General features: G+C 37.9%; 1 non-coding gene across 1 annotated transcript; it reads right to left on the reverse strand.

The window, feature by feature from the left end:
* Positions 1 to 2,962: 2,962 nt before the first annotated feature.
* On the reverse strand, positions 2,963 to 3,125 carry LOC117095948. Its single transcript, XR_004442259.1, has one exon. It is a non-coding gene; the product is annotated as a U1 spliceosomal RNA (small nuclear RNA).
* Between the last annotated feature and the right edge of the window lie 10,694 nt (positions 3,126 to 13,819).

Below are 13,819 nucleotides of genomic sequence, written 5' to 3' on the forward strand. Positions count from 1 at the left end.
GTGTGTTCTGGTTGTTGGTGGAGGGGATTATTCCATAAACATCAATTAAGTCAAGTTACTTGATAATACTGTATTGCTCACGATTTCTGTGTCTTTCCTGATATTTTTGTCTGCTAATTTTTATCCATTATTGACAGAGGGAATTAGAAATCTTCAACAATAATTGTGGATTTAAGAAAATTGTATTTTTCGTATTTTCAGTTTTCGATGTATTTTGAAGTGCCATTAAGTGAATACATTTTTAGAATATTTATCTCTTCTTGATTAAGTGACCCCTTAATCTTATATAATTACCTGCTTTTTCCTTGGTTTTATACAGTTATAGATATAGATATTGATACTATATACTAATATTATAGCTGATATTGATATAGTCAAGCTTGTTTGTGTATATGTGTGTATACCTGCAAAATATAACTTCGTTATTTATTCAACCTATATGTGTCTTTGTATTTAATGTCAATTTTTCTTTTAGATAGTGTATAGTTTGGTCATTCTGTTTTCTTTTTGTTTTTTGGTCATTGTGTTTAATCTGTCTAACTTTGCCTTTTAATTGGTATACTTATATCATTTACATTTAATATGATTGATGATATGCATGTCTTCAAATCTGCCAGCTTTTAATTCATTTTTTGTCTTATCTATTTTTGGGTTCTTAGCTTTTCTCCTTTTCTGCTTTGTTTTGCATGAATCACATATTTTTCCATGATTTTATTTGATCCTCTTTATTACATTTTTCCCCCGATGGTTTATATATACATATAATTTTTAACTTCTAGCAAGCTACTTTTTAATATTAGTCTGTCACTCTATACATATTATAAGAACATCATAACAGTACACTTTCATTTTCTATGCCTGGTCTTTGTGCTATTGTCATATATTTTATTTTAACAAATGTTATAAATTTGGCAATGCATTGTTACTGTTTTTGCTTTAAACAGCCAATAATATTTTAATGAGCTTTAAAAGTAATAAAGTGAAATTTACCAACATATTTACCATTTCTGGCACTCTTCATTCCTCTTCATGGATCCAAACATCTAGTTGATATGATTCTTTTTTTCTCATGAATGACTCCCTTCTACATTTTATATTATAGTGCTTATCTGTTGTTAATGGAGTCTCTCAGCTTTTATAGGCCTGTAAAAATTTTCAATCCATTTTCTTTTTGGAAGATATTTTCACTGGGTATAGAATTCTAAGTTGACAGTTTTTTATGGAGTATTTTAACAATGTTGCTTTACTGTGTTCTGGCTTGTGTTTCTGTTCAGAAGTCTGTCATGGTCATTACCTTCATTGTTTTGTGTGTAATGTGTCTTTTGTTTTCCGGTGGCTGGTTTTAAGATTTTTTTTCTCTGTCACTGCTTTGCTGCAGTTGGGCTATGATTTGTCTTCTTGTGATTTTCTTTGTTTCTTCTATTTGGGGTTTTTTGAGCTTCTTGGATCTGTAGAATTATAATTTTTATAAAATTATTGAAACTTTTAGCAATTTTTTCAAAAAATTTTTTTTTGACTCACTGCTCTTTCTAGTCTGGAATTCAATTCCATGCTCATTACACTGTTTGAGATTGCTGATAACTCGCTGTTGTTCTGTTTATTTTTAAAGTCTTTTTTTCCTCTATTTTATTTTGGATACCCTATCCTGTCATGTCGTTAAGTTTATTATTTGTTTTTCTTTTGCAGTGTCTAATCTGTCAGTCAGTGCACTTTTATGTCAAACATTGCAGTTTTATTTCAGTTCAATTTTTCTAATCTTCTACTTTTTATTATATTCATACTTGAACAAATTGAGTTGTATTTATAATTGCTATTTTAACACCCTTGTCCACTAATTCTATTATTATCTTTGTTATTTCTTTGATTTCTTTGTTGTTAGCTTTTTGTTATGATTCATATTTTTCTGACTATCTTCATATTTTCATGACTATTAATGTTTAATTGTATACCAGTTACAAATTTTAGATGATAAATCTTGTATTGTTTCTTTGAATAGTTTTGGTCTATGTTCCAGGGCATAACTAAACTACTTTAAAGTTTCTTTTTAAGTTTTGTTATGTGGGTCCAGAACAGCTTTTAAGTTAGGACTAATTTGTCTCAACTCCTAAGGCAAAACACGTTTGAGGGCTCTAATCCAAACATTGGCAAATATTTTCTCTAGCAAGACCAGATAATAAATATTTTACACTTTGTTGGCCAAATGGCCTTTGTTGAAATGGTTTAATTTTGCTATTGCAGCACAAAATCAGTCATAGATCATACGTAAACAGATGAGTATGGCTATGTTCCAATTTGGCCTGTGGGCCATGTTTTACTGACTCCTACTTTACTTAATGCTAAGCATCAGGAGAGCTTTCCATTGTAGCTGTTGAGGGCATGAACTAGTTCCATCTTTTAGTGAGACTTGGAGATCATTCATTCTCCCTGCTCCTTTCTAATGCTACTTGCTTTAGCTTTAGGACTTATTTTACATGCATATGCTGATCAGTATTCGGTTAAAGTCTTTGAGGAAACCCTCTGATAATCTCTGGTGTTGATTCTCTTCAGTAATCTGCCTCATGAATTGACAATTCTTAACTGCCTTCTTCTTCTTTCTTCTTCTTTCGTCTTCTTTCTTCTTTCTTTCCTCTTTCCTCTTTCTTCTTTCTTCTTCTTCTTCAGAGTCTTGCTCTGTCACCCAGGCTGGAGTGCAGTGGCATGATCTCGGCTCACTGCAACCTCCACCTCCCAGGTTCAAGCAATTCTCCTGGCTCAGCCTCCTGAGTAGCTAGGACCACAGACGTGCACCACCATGCCCAGCTAATTTTTGTATTTTTAGTAGAGACAGAGTTTAACTATACTGGCCAGGCTGGTCTTGAACTCCTGACCTCAGGTGATCCACCTGATTCAGCCTCCCAAAGTGCTGGGATTACAGGTGTGAGCTACCGAGCCTGGCCTGGACCTGTTCTTCAACCATGAAGACCAGGGGAAAGTGCAAACACAGTCCCCCACTACCACAAATTATGAAGTTGAATTTCCCACGTTTGGGGAAATTGCAGGGGTCAGAACATCTGGAGTGCAACGGATGAGCCTCATGCTAGGAAAACCACCTTCATGATCATGGTATCTCCCCTGCCAGTAAGTGTGAATTCTTAGCCTTCTTAAATCCTGATCTCTGCCTCTTCAACTCAGGGAAAATGCCCAGGTCCTACTTGGGTTGATCTGTTTGATGCTGCATACTCTCTCCAGGCAGTAAGCTAGAGCAATCTTAGGACTCTTTTACTTTGATTTCTGATTCTTGGGGATCACTGCCATTTTTTACTTGTTTTTCAATGTTGGAAAACTGCTCTTTCCTATATTTTGTCTGCTTTTTCCCTATTATTTCAAAGTATATATAAATTTAGTCCCTGTTATTCCATCATGACTAGGCGCATACCCTCTGTTTTAAAAAGTACTTCTTAAATACTGTTTATCTATTATTAAAGTGTCGATGATTATCTGTATTCTCTTTCTACCATGATTCCATGGGAAAGAATTTTAACATTTAAAAATAGGTTTTTCTGATTTCCCTTTTGTATATTTTACTTATAAAAATAATTATTACATCCATATAAACACTTGAACTTAAGCAGTTTTTCACTATGGTAAACATTTGTTAAAATAAAGTTTCTGAATTTTTCAACATCGTTCCCTCTACGCTTATAAAACCTTTTCATCTGTAAATGGGAAATTTTCTGCCTTTTTTAAAAAAATATTTATACATAAATTTAATATAACTCATCCTTTATGTGGTTGCTAAATCTATATTCTTGTTCTTTGTTTAAAAAATGTATAAAAAGGCATGCAAATCATTGTATAATATGCTTTAAAAAGATGCAGGCTAGGTCAACATATTCCATATTTATAGGTGTAGCTACTCTTGTTTATGTTGCATTCAGTTTCCTGGAAGAAAGCAAGGTAATTGATTATGTTATTATTTTAATAAAATGTCAGTGAAAATAATAATTTAAAAACCAGTTTCACCACCCATACAATATTGTACATAAAAAGACAATCTAAGAAGAAATCAATATAATTGAGTAAAAAGACAAATCTCAGTTTCCAGCAACCATATAAATAGCACCTATTGCAAGCTACTTGCTATCATTAACTATAGTCCTATATACTTTGTAGTAGCTGAATAGGGAAGAAAGTATGCATACATAGGCTTAACTAATGGGAACATGTTTTTTCTCTTTTCTAAGGTAACATGACTTGTATGTTTCTTTCTAGCAGAGCCATATTTTTAAGGCAAATGAGTTTGAACCTAAGTATTGAAAGATACGTGAACTTTAAGAAGAGGAGAGTAAAATATATTCTAATATGGAGTGGTGGGAAAAATAGCATAAGCGTAAACCTTGGAGAAATTAACACTACTGAATAGGACTATGAGAATGTAATCTATTGTCACTAAACAAAAAATAGGATTAGAAAGGCATTTCATTGAGGAGAAGGAAAAGAAAAATTATAGTAGGAGTGCTTTAAGGAGATTGACAGTGTGATAGATTTATGGAGCTAGATGTAATATTCGCATCTGTAAACACAAAGCTGATTGGCTATCATGAGCTAACACCTGTCAAATTCATTGAGGTTGTGCTAGAAGTCTCTACAAAATTTGCTTTAAAATTTAGCAAGCTTAAAGCTTTAGAATGTTATATGATAAATGATTGAGGTTTTGTTCCTTATTTAAGCCATCAAGCTAATGTACTCTGTTGAAATGGCATAGTGTCCACTGACATGATGCCGATTTTATTGTATTAAGAAAAAAATAAACTATAACATCGTCATGTGGCTGCGGATGGCTTGAGAACAATAACCACAATGCTTTAAAAGGTAAGAAAAAGTCGTTTCATGACAAAAGCTAAAATCAGCACATTCTTCCAAGAGAACTGGTTTAAAAATCAACAAGACTATGTGTACACGGGGGAGAAAAAGTTGGGTTACTAAACATGAGGTTTAGTGAATATGTTCCAGACAATGAAACACAGATTATTGTTAAAGTTTAGCTGGTAAAGTCTCATGTATTTTCTTTTTTTTTTTTCAAAGACATTTATCAACCACCTAAGTGAATACTTGTAAATTTTAATTATATTTAGTATTCTACTCTTTTTCTCACATAAGTAATTAAGAACCTGTTTCTTGTATTTGTCCAAATTTTTTTTTTAATTCAAAAAGGATTTCCCATAATCTCACCTCATTATCAAATGTTTTTTGTGTGGGAAAATATGATTTTTCCCATTTTGCTGGATGTTAAAGTACCTTTTTTTTATTTTTTATTTTTTATTATACTTTAAGTTCTAGGGTACATGTGCATAACGTGCAGGTTTGTTACATATGTATACTTATGCCATGTTGGTGTGCTGCACCCATCAACTCGTCAGCACCCATCATTCATCATTTATATCATGTATAACTCTCAATGCAATCCCTCCCCCCCCTCCCCATGATAGGCCTCAGTGTGTGATGTTCCCCTTCCCGAGTCCAAGTGATCTCATTGTTCAGTTCCCACCTATGAGTGAGAACATGCGGTGTTTGGTTTTCTGTTCTTGTGATAGTTTGCTAAGAATGATGGTTTCCAGCTGCATCCATGTCCCTACAAAGGACGCGAACTCATCCTTTTTATGGCTGCATAGTATTCCATGGTGTATATGTGCCACATTCTTAATCCAGTCTGTTACAGATGGACATTTGGGTTGATTCCAAGTCTTTGCTATTGTGAATAGTGCCGCAATAAACATACGTGTGCATGTGTCTTTTGTAGAATAATTTATAATCCTTTGGGTATATACCCAGTAGTGGGACGGCTGGGTCATATGGTACATCTAGTTCTAGATCCTTGAGGAATCGCCATACTGTTTTCCATAATGGTTGAACTAGTTTACAATCCCACCAACAGTGTAAAAGTGTTCCTATTTCTGCACATCCTCTCCAACACCTGTTGTTTCCTGACTTTTTAATGATTGCCATTCTAACTGGTGTGAGATGGTATCTCATTGTGGTTTTGATTTGCATTTATCTGATGGCGAGTGATGATGAGCATTTTTTCATGTGTCTGTTGGCTGTATGGATGTCTTCTTTTGAGAAATGTCTGTTCATATCCTTTCCCCACTTTTTGATGGGGTTGTTTGTTTTTTTCTCGTATATTTGTTTGAGTTCTTTGTAGATTCTGGATATTAGCACTTTGTCAAATGAGTAGGTTGCAAAAATTTTCTCCCATTCTGTAGGTTGCCTGTTCACTCTGATGGCAGTTTCTTTGGCTGTGCAAAAGCTCTTTAGTTTAATGAGATCCCATTTGTCAATTTTGGCTTTTGCTGCCGTTGCTTTTGGTGTTTTAGACATGAAGTCCTTGCCCATGCCTATGTCCTGAATGGTACTACCTAGATTTTCTTCTAGGGTTTTTATGGTATTAGGTCTAACATTTAAGTCTCTAATCCATCTTGAATTAATTTTCGTATAAGGGGTAAGGAAAGGATCCAGTTTCAGCTTTCTACTTATGGCTAGCCAATTTTCCCAGCACCATTTATTAAATAGGGAATCCTTTCCCCATTTCTTGTTTCTCTCAGGTTTGTCAAAGATCAGATGGCTGTAGATGTGTGGTATTATTTCTGAGGACTCTGTTCTGTTCCATTGGTCTATATCTCTGTTTGGTACCAGTACCATGCTGTTTTGGTTACTGTAGCCTTGTAGTATAGTTTGAAGTCAGGTAGCGTGACGCCTCCAACTTTGTCCTTTTGACTTAGGATTGTCTTGGCAATGCGGGCTCTTTTTTGTTCCATATGAATTTAAAGCAGTTTTTTCCAATTCTGTGAAGAAAGTCATTGGTAGCTTGATGGGGATGGCATTGAATCTATAAATCACCTTGGGCAGTATGGCCATTTTCACGATATTGATTCTTCCTATCCATGAGCATGGAATGTTCTTCCATTTGTTTGTGTCCTCTTTGATTTCACTGAGCAGTGGTTTGTAGTTCTCCTTGAAGAGGTCCTTTACATCCCTTGTAAGCTGGATTCCTAGGTATTTGATTCTCTTTGAAGCAATTGTGAATGGAAGTTCATTCCTGATTTGGCTCTCTGCTTGTGTTACTGGTGTATAAGAATGCTTGTGATTTTTGCACATTAATTTTGTGTCCTGAGACTTTGCTGAAGTTGCTTATCAGCTTCAGGAGATTTTGGGCTGAGACGATGGGGTTTTCTAAATATACAATCATGTCATCTGCAAACAGGGACAATTTGACTTCTCTTTTCCTAACTGGATACGCTTGATTCTTTCTCTTGCCTGATTGCCCTAGCCAGAACTTCCAACACTATGTTGAATAGGAGTGGTGAGAGAGGGCATCCCTGTCTTGTGCCAGTTTTCAAAGGGAATTTTTCCAGTTTTTGCCCATTCAGTATGATATTAGCTGTGGGTTTGTCATAAATAGCTCTTATTATTTTGAGGTACGTTCCATCAATACCGAATTTATTGAGCGTTTTTAGCATGAAGAGCTGTTGAATTTTGTCAAAAACCTTTTCTGCATCTATTGAGATAATCATGTGGTTCTTGTCTTTGGTTCTGTTTATATGCTGGATTACGTTTATTGATTTGCAAATGTTGAACCAGCCTTGCATCCCAGGGATGAAGCCCACTTGATCATGGTGGATAAGCTTTTTGATGTGCTGCTGAATCCGGTTTGCCAGTATTTTATTGAGAATTTTTGCATCGATGTTCATCAGGGATATTGGTCTAAAATTTTCTTTTTCTGTTGTGTCTCTGCCAGGTTTTGGTATCAGGATGATGTTGGCCTCATAAAATGAGTTAGGGAGGATTCCCTCTTTCTCAATTGATTGGAATAGTTTCAGAAGGAATGGTACCAGCTCCTCCTTGTACCTCTGGTAGAATTCAGCTGTGAATCCATCTGGTCCTGGACTTTTTTTCGTGGGTAGGCTATTAATTATTGCCTCAATTCAGAGCCTGCTATTGGTCTATTCAGGGATTCAACTTCTTCCTGGTTTAGTCTTGGGAGAGTGTAAGTGTCCAGGAAATTATCCATTTCTTCTAGATTTTCTAGTTGATTTGCGTAGAGGCGTTTATAGTATTCTCTGATGGTGTTTGTATTTCTGTGGGGTTGGTGGTGATATCCCCTTTATCATTTTTTATTGCGTCTGTTTGATTCCTCTCTCTTTTCTTCTTTATTAGTCTTGCTAGCGGTCTGTCAATTTTGTTGATCTTTTCAAAAAACCAACTCCTGGATTCATTGATTTTTGGAGGGTTTTTGTGTCTCTATCTCCTTCAGTTCTGCTCTGATCTTAGTTATTTCTTGCCTTCTGCTAGCTTTTGAATGTGTTTGCTCTTGCCTCTCTAGTTCTTTTAATTGTGATGTTAGAGTGTCAATTTTAGATCTTTCCTGCTTTCTCTTGTGGGCATTTAGTGCTATAAATTTCCCTCTATACACTGCTTTAAATATGTCCCAGAGATTCTGGTATGTTGTATCTTTGTTCTCATTGGTTTCAAAGAACATCTTTATTCTGCTTTCATTTGGTTATGTACCCAGTAGTCATTCAGGAGCAGGTTGTTCAGTTTCCATGTAGTTGAGCGGTTTTGATTGAGTTTCTTAGTCCTGAGTTCTAGTTTGATTGCACTGTGGTCTGAGAGACAGTTTGCTATAATTTCTGTTCTTGTACATTTGCTGAGGAGTGCTTTACTTCCAATTATGTGGTCAATTTTGGAATAAGTGCGATGTGGTGCTGAGAAGAATGTATATTCTGTTGATTTGGGGTGGAGAGTTCTATAGATGTCTATTAGGTCCGCTTGGTGCAGAGATGAGTTCAATTCCTGGATATCCTTGTTAACTTTCTGTCTCGTTGATCTGTCTAATGTTGACAGTGGAGTGTTGAAGTCTCCCATTATTACTGTATGGGAGTCTAAGTCTCTTTGTAGGTCTCTAAGGACTTGCTTTATGAATCTGGGTGCTCCTGTATTGGGTGCATATATATTTAGGAGAGTTAGCTCTTCCTGTTGAATTGATCCCTTTACCATTATGTAATGGCCTTCTTTGTCTCTTTTGATCTTTGATGGTTTAAAGTCTGTTTTATCAGAGACCAAGATTGCAACCCCTGCTTTTTTTTCTCCATTTGCTTGGTAGATCTTCCTCCATCCCTTTATTTTGAGCCTATGTATGTCTCTGCATGTGAGATGGGTCTCCTGAATACAGCAGACTGATGGGTCTTGACTCTTTATCCAGTTTGCCAGTCTGTGTCTTTTAATTGGAGCATTTAGTCCATTTACATTTAAGGTTAATATTGTTATGTGTGAACTTGATCCTGTCATTATGATATTAACTGGTTATTTTGCTCGTTAGTTGATGCAGTTTCTTCCTAGCCTCGATGGTCTTTACATTTTGGCATGTTTTTGCAATGGCTGGTACCGGTTGTTCCTTTCCATGTTTAGGGCTTCCTTCAGGGTCTCTTGTAAGGCAGGCCTGGTGGTGACAAAATCTCTAAGCATTTGCTTATCTGTAAAGGATTTTATTTCCTTCACTGATGAAACTTAGTTTGGCTGGATATGAAATTCTGGGTTGAAAATTCTTTTCTTTAAGAACGTTGAATATTGGCCCCCACTCTCTTCTGGCTTGTAGAGTTTCTGCCGAGAGATCTGCTGTTAGTCTGATGGGCTTCCCTTTGTGGGTAACCCGACCTTTCTCTCTGGCTGCCTTAAGATTTTTCCTTCATTTCAACTTTGGTGAATCTGGCAATTATGTGTCTTGGAGTTGCTCTTCTGGAGGAGTATCTTTGTGGCATTCTCTGTATTTCCTGAATTTGAATGTTGGCCTGCCCTACTAGGTTGGGGAAGTTCTCCTGGATGATATCCTGAAGAGTGTTTTCCAACTTGGTTCCATTTTCCCCTCACTTTCAGGCACCCCAATCAGACGTAGATTTGGTTTTTACATAATCCCATACTTCTTGCAGGCTTTGTTCATTTCTTTTTCTTTTTTCTTTTGGTTTCTCTTCTCACTTCATTTCATTCATTTGATCCTCAATCACTGATACTCTTTCTTCCAGTTGATCGAGTCGGTTACTGAAGCTTGTGCATTTGTCACGTATTTCTCGTGTCATGGTTTTCATCTCTGTCATTTCATTTATGATCTTCTCTGCATTAATTAGTCTAGCTGTCAATTCTTCCACTCTTTTTTCAAGATTTTTAGTTTCTTTGCGCTGGGTACGTAATTCCTCCTTTAGCTCTGACAAGTTTGATGGACTGAAGCCTTCTTCTCTCATCTCGTCAAAGTCATTCTCTGACCAGCTTTGATCTGTTGGTGGCGATGGGCTGTGCTCCTTTGCAGGGGGAGATGCGCTCTTATTTTTGAATTTCCAGCTTTTCTGCCCTGCTTCTTCCCATCTTTGTGGTTTTATCTGTCTCTGGTCTTTGATGATGGTGATGTACTGATGGGGTTTTGGTGTAGGTGTCCTTCCTGTTTGATAGTTTTCCGTCTGACAGTCAGAAGGACTGTCTGTTGGTCTGTTGGAGATTGCTTGAGGTCCACTCCAGACCCTGTTTGCCTGGGTATCAGCAGCAGAGGTTGCAGAAGATAGAATATTGCTGAACAGCGAGTGTACCTGTCTGATTCTTCCTTTGGAAGTTTCCTCTCAGGGGTGACTCCACCCTGTGAGGTGTGGGGTGTCAGACTGCCCCTAGTGGGGTATGTCTCCCAGCTAGGCTGCTCAGGGGTCAGGGACCCACCTGAGCAGGCAGTCTGTCCGTTCTCAGATCTCAACCTCCGCGTTGGGAGATCCACAGCTCTCCCCAAAGCTGTCAGACAGAGTCATTCGCTTCTGCACCGGCCCCCGCTGCTTCCCCTATTGGACTTCAGCTGTGTGCTGTCCCCAGAGGTGGATTCTACAGAGACAGGCAGGTTTCCTTGAGCTGCTGTGAGCTCCACCCAGTTCAAGCTTCCCAGCGGCTTTGTTTACCTACTTAAGCCTCAGCAATGGCGGGCGCCTCTCCCCCAGCCTCGCTGCTGCCTTGCGGATAGATTGCCGCAGACTGCTGTGTTAGCAGTGAGGGAGGCTCCGTGGGCGTGGGACCCTCCCGGCCAGGTGTGGGATATATTCTCCTGGTGTGCCTGCTTCCTTAAAGCGCAGTACTGGGGTGGGAGTTACCCGATTTTCCAGGTGTTGTGTGTCTCAGTTCCCCTGGCTAGGAAAACGGATTTCCTTCCCCCTTGCGCTTCCAGGTGAGGCGATGCCTCGCCCTGCTTCAGCTCACGCTGGTCAGGCTGCAGCAGCTGACCAGCACCGATTGTCCGGCACTCCCTAGTGAGATGACCCCAGTACCTCAGTTGAAAATGCAGAAATCACCGGTCTTCTGTGTCGCTCGCGCTGGGAGTTGGAGACTGGAGCTGTTCCTATTCGGCTATCTTGCTCCGCCCCTCTGCCTTGTTTTTACCTCTCACTTTTTTCCACTAGCCCATCATCTGAAAACTTATTATGCTAAGACTACTCTTGATACCTACAATTTCCTTTTCACATTAATGGATTTTCATTAAGTGACAGGTTGTATTATCTCCGATTGTGTAAAGAAGTATTTTCTTGTCAAATTTTAGCTTTAGACTGAGAGGGTGGGAAGCTGAGACGGTTTTGGCACAACTTATACCTTATATTAATAATATAATTTCAAAATTAAAATGCAAGTGGCAATGGTTAGAAATCTAAGAGACAAGATGGCGAGTCAGGCTGGTGTTATAATGTGGGCTTCCACACAGGGGTGAGAGCAATTACAGTGTCTGGACAGTTAAACATCAAGGCACTCTTAGCTGAATGACAGAACAAAGTTGTGGTTGGGGCTCTTGGTTTTAGTCTGATTCCATCTGTACTAGATCAAGTAGGACTCAGATATTTGTAAATGTGGATCATACCTTCTGTTGTTCATACTTCTGATGTTCTGGGCCTTCCTTTTTGCATCTCTTTTGTTATTCAGCTGAGATATGACATGAAAGGGAAAGGGATGGGATGTGTCTGCACATCCGGAGGAAAATAGAATCAGCTATTCTGAGCATTTTAAACCTTTTGGGGTTACATGAGGCATTTCAGCTGCTACATCAACTAAACACTTCAGTCAGTCAATGTTTACCAAGTATACGGACCCTCCATATCCACGAGTTTTGCATCTGAGGATTCAAACAACTGAGGATCAAAAATAAAAAGTAAATAAATACATATACAATGATAAAAATAATACAATTAAAAACAATAAAGCATAACAATGATTTCCATAACATTTACATTGTTTTAAGTATTATAGATAGCCTATTGATGATTTAAAGTATAGAGGAGGATGTTTGTAGGTTATATGTTTGTAGGTTTATGGAAGATGCTTGAGCGGGGTCCTGGATGCAATCCTCCATGGATACAAAGGGACACCTGTACCTGTTATTTGCTAAATACTGAGACTATAATTGTTATTACACGTCTTCTAACTTTATAAATTTTAGCTCCTGGTTAGGAAGATTGATGTATAAGTAAGTAACTTTACTTATTATCTCTAGTATTAGGGGTACATGTGAGATGCTCAGGAGTCCCCTTGAACAATTAGCAAGCCTTGTTATGACTTTAGTAAATGCATTATCTTTGACACTGGGAATCTTTATCACACATTGTGTCAATATACTCCTCTCTCTACTGATTACCCATTATCTGTAATTTACTCATAGAAAAGGACATGATACTATTTTGTTCTTTTTTTTTGAGACGGAGTCTCGCTCTGTCGCCCAGGCTGGAGTGCAGTGGTTGGATCTCAGCTCACTGCAAGCTCCGCCTCCCGGGTTCACGCCATTCTCCTGCCTCAGCCTCCCAAGTAGCTGGGACTACAGGCGCCCGCCACCTCGCCTGGCTAGTTCTTTGTATTTTTAGTAGAGACGGGGTTTCACCGTGTTAGCCAGGATGGTCTCGATCTCCTGACCTCGTGATCTGCCCGTCTCGGCCTCCCAAAGTGCTGGGATTACAGGCTTGAGCCACTGCGCCCTATTTTGTTCTTAAGTAACCAATTTTCTTCTTATTTTTGACATTATAGATTAAATCACTATATTACTTTTCCTTGACTCTAAATATATTTTGGAAGTAGCACCATTTAAATATAATTTTGATATTCTACTTTTTGAGTCGTTGAGAAAAAATATTTCCAATTATGCTTAGCCTTGGAGAACTGATTGTCATTATTAGCAATCTTGCAGCATGAGAGAGATTTTTTTCTTATTTAATTCCTAGTCATCTAAAGGAGACAGATGTTGATTTAGCAGGCAAATAACACCAAATAATTTCAGGCCTGGTGTCAGGCAGTTTTTTCTGTTGTCAGCTTATGAACTGGTGTGATCCTTCCTCCACTCCCAACTTCTTTTTCTCTTTTTGGGCACATTACATTAAGTTAATCTGCCTCCTTCTGAGGCACAGAAAGAAAAAAGCCAACTGTATCCAGTTGACAGAATTCATATGAAGTCATTAGGATACTTGAGCAGAGTTTCTAACAGGGAAAAATCTCAAAACGTTTATGTTTGCAAGTATCTTTGGAAGCCCAGTACCACAGAAATTTGAGGGTAAAAGGATATGTCCAGGTTTCCTCCAGACCGGTAGTTTTAGAGTACCTATCTGAATTTAAAAATCTGAATTAATAGTTACTTCGAGGGAATGAGTATGTTCTACAAAAAGAACACTTGAATTGCTGTGGGGAATCAGATGATCATTCATCCTAGTATTTCTTTTTTAATAATCTTCTTAAAACGTATCTGTTGGGTGTCACTCCTCACACCAGGCTTAGCTGGGATGCATACTGG

The sequence above is a fragment of the Trachypithecus francoisi genome, unplaced genomic scaffold (assembly GCF_009764315.1).
Source record: "Trachypithecus francoisi isolate TF-2019V2 unplaced genomic scaffold, Tfra_2.0 Contig01440, whole genome shotgun sequence".
In the NCBI taxonomy this organism is placed as follows: domain Eukaryota; kingdom Metazoa; phylum Chordata; class Mammalia; order Primates; family Cercopithecidae; genus Trachypithecus; species Trachypithecus francoisi.